This window comes from Entelurus aequoreus, linkage group LG10, assembly GCF_033978785.1.
Source record: "Entelurus aequoreus isolate RoL-2023_Sb linkage group LG10, RoL_Eaeq_v1.1, whole genome shotgun sequence".
Taxonomy (NCBI): Eukaryota; Metazoa; Chordata; class Actinopteri; order Syngnathiformes; family Syngnathidae; genus Entelurus; species Entelurus aequoreus.
Window position 1 is genome coordinate 44814461 of NC_084740.1, and position 8031 is coordinate 44822491.

The window sequence follows — 8031 nt, forward strand, 5'->3', positions numbered from 1 at the left end:
ATTCATTATTAATAATTCATTCATCTGTTGTTGATGTAAACAATATGGTCATTAATTATTCATTATTAATAATTCCTTCATCTGTTGTTGATGTAAACAATATGGTCATTAATCATTCATTATTAATAATTCCTTCATCTGTTGTTGATGTAAACAATATTGTCATTGATCATTCCTTATTAATTATTCATTCATCTGTTGTTGATGTAAACACAATTGTCATTAATCATTCATTATTAATAATTCATTCATCTGTTGTTGATGTAAACACAATGGTCATTAATCATTCATTATTAATAATTCATTCATCTGTTGTTGATGTAAACAATACGGTCATTAATCATTCATTATTAATCATTCATTCATCTGTTGTTGATGTAAACAATACGGTCATTAATCATTCATTATTAATCATTCATGCATCTGTTGTTGATGTAAACAATATAGTCATTAATCATTCATTATTAATCATTCATTCATCTGTTGTTGATGTAAACAATATGGTCATTAATCATTCATTATTAATCATTCATTAATTTGTTGTTGATGTAAACACAATGGTCATTAATCATTCATTATTAATCATTCATTCATCTGTTGTTGATATAAACAATATGGTCATTAATCATTCATTATTAATCATTCATTCATCTGTTGATATAAACAATATGGTCATTAATCATTCATTATTAATCATTCATTCATCTGTTGTTGATGTAAACAATACGGTCATTAATCATTCATTATTAATAATTCATTCATCTGTTGTTGATGTAAACAATATGGTCATTAATCATTCATTATTAATAATTAATTCATCTGTTGTTGATATAAACAATACGGTCATTAATCATTCATTATTAATAATTCATCTGTTGTTGATGTAAACAATACGGTCATTAATCATTCATTATTAATAATTCATTCATCTGTTGTTGATGTAAACACTATGGTCATTAATCATTCATTATTAATAATTCATTCATCCGTTGTTGATGTAAACAACATGGTCATTAATCATTCATTATTAATCATTCATTAATCTGTTGTTGATGTAAACAACATGGTCATTAATCATTCATTATTAATAATTCATTCATCTGTTGTTGATGTAAACAATACGGTCATTAATCATTCATTATTAATAATTCATTCATCTGTTGTTGATGTAAACAATACGGTCATTAATCATTATTATTAATAATTCCTTCATCTGTTGTTGATGTAAACAATATTGTCATTGATCATTCCTTAATAATAATTCATTCATCTGTTGTTGATGTAAACAATATGGTCAATCATTATTATTAATACTTCTGTTGTTGATGTAAACAATATGGTCATTAATCATTCATTATTAATAATTCATTTATCTGTTGTTGATGTAAACAATATTGTCATTAATCATTCATTATTAATAATTTATTCATCTGTTGTTGATGTAAACAATATTGTCATTAATCATTCATTAGTAATAATTCATTCATCTGTTGTTGATGTAAACAATATTGTCATTAATCATTCATTAGTAATAATTTATTCATCTGTTGTTGATGTAAACAATATGGTCATTAATCATTCATTATTAATCATTCATTCATCTGTTGTTGATGTAAACAATATGGTCATTAATCATTCATTATTAATAATTCATTCATCTGTTGTTGATGTAAACAATATGGTCATTAATTATTCATTATTAATAATTCCTTCATCTGTTGTTGATGTAAACAATATGGTCATTAATCATTCATTATTAATAATTCCTTCATCTGTTGTTGATGTAAACAATATTGTCATTGATCATTCCTTATTAATTATTCATTCATCTGTTGTTGATGTAAACAATATGGTCATTAATCATTCATTATTAATCATTCCTTCATCTGTTGTTGATGTAAACAATATTGTCATTGATCATTCCTTATTAATAATTCATTCATCTGTTGTTGATGTAAACAATATGGTCAATCATTATTATTAATACTTCTGTTGTTGATGTAAACAATATGGTCATTAATCATTCATTATTAATCATTCATTCATCTGTTGTTGATGTAAATAATATGGTCATTAATCATTCATTATTAATAATTTATTCATCTGTTGTTGATGTAAACAATATGATCATTTGTGATGATTTAAGTGAATTATTTTGAGCAACAAAAAAAAGAAAATATGTTTTTGACCTTTGACCTCACCTTCTTCTTACACTTGTGGGACACGATGAACAACTGCAATGTATTATTATTTTTGTTGTTATTATTATTATTATTATTATTGTTATTTTTTTTGTTTTTATTATTGTTATAATTATTATAATTATTAGCAGTAGTAGTATTCATATTGTTATGAATATTCTTGTTATTATCATTCTTGTTATCATTATTAATAATATCATTATTGTTATTATTAATATTATTATGCTATTGTTATTACTATTATTGTTATTAATATTAGTGTTATAATTATTATTACTGTTACTATTGTTATTATTATTATTGTTGTTAATAATATTGTTGTTTTTATGCTTTTATAATAACTCACTATTTGTACACCATTAAAAATCATGTGATCATGTCCATGAGTGCAGGAAGTCATGTGATCATGTCCATGAGTGCAGGAAGTCATGTGATCATGTCCATGAGTGCAGGAAGTCATGTGATCATGTCCATGAGTGCAGGAAGTCATGTGATCATGTCCATGAGTTTAGGAAGTCATGTGATCATGTCCATGAGTTTAGGAAGTCATGTGATCATGTCCATGAGTGCAGGAAGTCATCAGGTGGTCCAGCAACCAAAGGGCTGACGCTTCCAATTTCACTTTCTTGTTTGGTGGATAAATATTCATCTTTGGTGAATACAAGGTAATGTTTGTGTATTAATATACATGTTTGTTTGGGTTGTAAATATACATTTGTTAATGTTTGGTGTATAAATATACATCTGTTAATGTTTGGTGTATACATGTTAATGTTTGGTGTATGTTAATTAACATATGTTAATGTTGGTGTCTACATGTTATTGTTTGGTGTATGAATATACATGTTTGGTGTATAAATATACATATTTGGTGTATACATGTTATTGTTTGGTGTATGAATATACATGTTTGGTATATACATATACATATTTGGTGTATACATGTTATTGTTTGGTGTATGAATATACATGTTTGGTGTATAAATATACATCTGTTAATGTTTGGTGTATAAATATGCATCTGTTAATGTTTGGTTTATAAATATACATTTGTTAATGTTTGGTGTATAAATATGCATCTGTTAATATTTGGTGTATAAATATGCATCTGTTAATATTTGGTGTATAAATATACATTTGTTAATATTTGGTGTATAAATATGCATCTGTTAATATTTGGTGTATAAATATACATTTGTTAATGTTTGGTGTATAAATATGCATCTGTTAATATTTGGTGTATAAATATACATTTGTTAATGTTTGGTGTATAAATATGCATCTGTTAATATTTGGTGTATAAATATGCATCTGTTAATATTTGATGTATAAATATACATTTGTTAATGTTTGGTGTATAAATATACATCTGTTAATGTTTGGTGTATAAATATGCATCTGTTAATATTTGGTGTATAAATATACATTTGTTAATGTTTGGTGTATAAATATGCATCTGTTAATATTTGGTGTATAAATATACATGTGTTAATGTTTGGTGTATAAATATACATCTGTTAATGTTTGGTGTATAAATATGCATCTGTTAATATTTGGTGTATAAATATACATTTGTTAATGTTTGGTGTATAAATATGCATCTGTTAATATTTGGTGTATAAATATACATTTGTTAATGTTTGGTGTATAAATATACATCTGTTAATGTTTGGTGTATAAATATGCATCTGTTAATATTTGGTGTATAAATATACATTTGTTAATGTTTGGTGTATAAATATACATCTGTTAATGTTTGGTGTATAAATATGCATCTGTTAATATTTGGTGTATAAATATACATTTGTTAATGTCTGGTGTATAAATATGCATCTGTTAATGTTTGGTGTATAAATATACATTTGTTAATGTTTGGTGTATAAATATACATCTGTTAATGTTTGGTGTATAAATATGCATCTGTTAATATTTGGTGTATAAATATACATTTGTTAATGTTTGGTGTATAAATATGCATCTGTTAATATTTGGTGTATAAATATACATGTGTTAATGTTTGGTGTATAAATATGCATCTGTTAATATTTGGTGTATAAATATACATGTGTTAATGTTTGGTGTATAAATATACATCTGTTAATGTTTGGTGTATAAATATGCATCTGTTAATATTTGGTGTATAAATATACATTTGTTAATGTTTGGTGTATAAATATGCATCTGTTAATGTTTGGTGTATAAATATACATTTGTTAATGTTTGGTGTATAAATATACATCTGTTAATGTTTGGTGTATAAATATGCATCTGTTAATATTTGGTGTATAAATATACATTTGTTAATGTTTGGTGTATAAATATGCATCTGTTAATATTTGGTGTATAAATATACATTTGTTAATATTTGGTGTATAAATATGCATCTGTTAATATTTGGTGTATAAATATACATTTGTTAATGTTTGGTGTATAAATATGCATCTGTTAATATTTGGTGTATAAATATACATTTGTTAATGTTTGGTGTATAAATATGCATCTGTTAATATTTGGTGTATAAATATGCATCTGTTAATATTTGGTGTATAAATATACATTTGTTAATGTTTGGTGTATAAATATACATCTGTTAATGTTAGGTGTATAAATATGCATCTGTTAATATTTGGTGTATAAATATACATTTGTTAATGTTTGGTGTATAAATATGCATCTGTTAATATTTGGTGTATAAATATACATGTGTTAATGTTTGGTGTATAAATATGCATCTGTTAATATTTGGTGTATAAATATACATTTGTTAATGTTTGGTGTATAAATATGCATCTGTTAATATTTGGTGTATAAATATACATCTGTTAATGTTTGGTGTATAAATATACATGTGTTAATGTTTGGTGTATAAATATGCATCTGTTAATATTTGGTGTATAAATATACATGTGTTAATGTTTGGTGTATAAATATACATCTGTTAATGTTTGGTGTATAAATATGCATCTGTTAATATTTGGTGTATAAATATACATTTGTTAATGTTTGGTGTATAAATATGCATCTGTTAATGTTTGGTGTATAAATATGCATCTGTTAATATTTGGTGTATAAATATACATTTGTTAATGTCTGGTGTATAAATATGCATCTGTTAATGTTTGGTGTATAAATATACATTTGTTAATGTTTGGTGTATAAATATACATCTGTTAATGTTTGGTGTATAAATATGCATCTGTTAATATTTGGTGTATAAATATACATTTGTTAATGTTTGGTGTATAAATATGCATCTGTTAATATTTGGTGTATAAATATACATGTGTTAATGTTTGGTGTATAAATATACATCTGTTAATGTTTGGTGTATAAATATGCATCTGTTAATATTTGGTGTATAAATATACATGTGTTAATGTTTGGTGTATAAATATGCATCTGTTAATGTTTGGTGTATAAATATACATTTGTTAATGTTTGGTGTATAAATATACATCTGTTAATGTTTGGTGTATAAATATGCATCTGTTAATATTTGGTGTATAAATATACATTTGTTAATGTTTGGTGTATAAATATGCATCTGTTAATATTTGGTGTATAAATATACATTTGTTAATATTTGGTGTATAAATATGCATCTGTTAATATTTGGTGTATAAATATACATTTGTTAATGTTTGGTGTATAAATATGCATCTGTTAATATTTGGTGTATAAATATACATTTGTTAATGTTTGGTGTATAAATATGCATCTGTTAATATTTGGTGTATAAATATGCATCTGTTAATATTTGGTGTATAAATATACATTTGTTAATGTTTGGTGTATAAATATACATCTGTTAATGTTAGGTGTATAAATATGCATCTGTTAATATTTGGTGTATAAATATACATTTGTTAATGTTTGGTGTATAAATATGCATCTGTTAATATTTGGTGTATAAATATACATTTGTTAATGTTTGGTGTATAAATATGCATCTGTTAATATTTGGTGTATAAATATACATGTGTTAATGTTTGGTGTATAAATATGCATCTGTTAATATTTGGTGTATAAATATACATGTGTTAATGTTTGGTGTATAAATATACATCTGTTAATGTTTGGTGTATAAATATGCTTCTGTTAATATTTGGTGTATAAATATACATTTGTTAATGTTTGGTGTATAAATATGCATCTGTTAATGTTTGGTGTATAAATATACATTTGTTAATGTTTGGTGTATAAATATACATCTGTTAATGTTTGGTGTATAAATATGCATCTGTTAATATTTGGTGTATAAATATACATTTGTTAATGTTTGGTGTATAAATATGCATCTGTTAATATTTGGTGTATAAATATACATTTGTTAATATTTGGTGTATAAATATGCATCTGTTAATATTTGGTGTATAAATATACATTTGTTAATGTTTGGTGTATAAATATGCATCTGTTAATATTTGGTGTATAAATATACATTTGTTAATGTTTGGTGTATAAATATGCATCTGTTAATATTTGGTGTATAAATATGCATCTGTTAATATTTGGTGTATAAATATACATTTGTTAATGTTTGGTGTATAAATATACATCTGTTAATGTTAGGTGTATAAATATGCATCTGTTAATATTTGGTGTATAAATATACATTTGTTAATGTTTGGTGTATAAATATGCATCTGTTAATATTTGGTGTATAAATATACATGTGTTAATGTTTGGTGTATAAATATACATCTGTTAATGTTTGGTGTATAAATATGCATCTGTTAATATTTGGTGTATAAATATACATTTGTTAATGTTTGGTGTATAAATATGCATCTGTTAATATTTGGTGTATAAATATACATCTGTTAATGTTTGGTGTATAAATATACATGTGTTAATGTTTGGTGTATAAATATGCATCTGTTAATATTTGGTGTATAAATATACATGTGTTAATGTTTGGTGTATAAATATACATCTGTTAATGTTTGGTGTATAAATATGCATCTGTTAATATTTGGTGTATAAATATACATTTGTTAATGTTTGGTGTATAAATATGCATCTGTTAATGTTTGGTGTATAAATATGCATCTGTTAATATTTGGTGTATAAATATACATTTGTTAATGTCTGGTGTATAAATATGCATCTGTTAATGTTTGGTGTATAAATATACATTTGTTAATGTTTGGTGTATAAATATACATCTGTTAATGTTTGGTGTATAAATATGCATCTGTTAATATTTGGTGTATAAATATACATTTGTTAATGTTTGGTGTATAAATATGCATCTGTTAATATTTGGTGTATAAATATACATGTGTTAATGTTTGGTGTATAAATATACATCTGTTAATGTTTGGTGTATAAATATGCATCTGTTAATATTTGGTGTATAAATATACATTTGTTAATGTTTGGTGTATAAATATGCATCTGTTAATGTTTGGTGTATAAATATACATTTGTTAATGTTTGGTGTATAAATATACATCTGTTAATGTTTGGTGTATAAATATGCATCTGTTAATATTTGGTGTATAAATATACATTTGTTAATGTTTGGTGTATAAATATGCATCTGTTAATATTTGGTGTATAAATATACATTTGTTAATATTTGGTGTATAAATATGCATCTGTTAATATTTGGTGTATAAATATACATTTGTTAATGTTTGGTGTATAAATATGCATCTGTTAATATTTGGTGTATAAATATACATTTGTTAATGTTTGGTGTATAAATATGCATCTGTTAATATTTGGTGTATAAATATGCATCTGTTAATATTTGGTGTATAAATATACATTTGTTAATGTTTGGTGTATAAATATACATCTGTTAATGTTAGGTGTATAAATA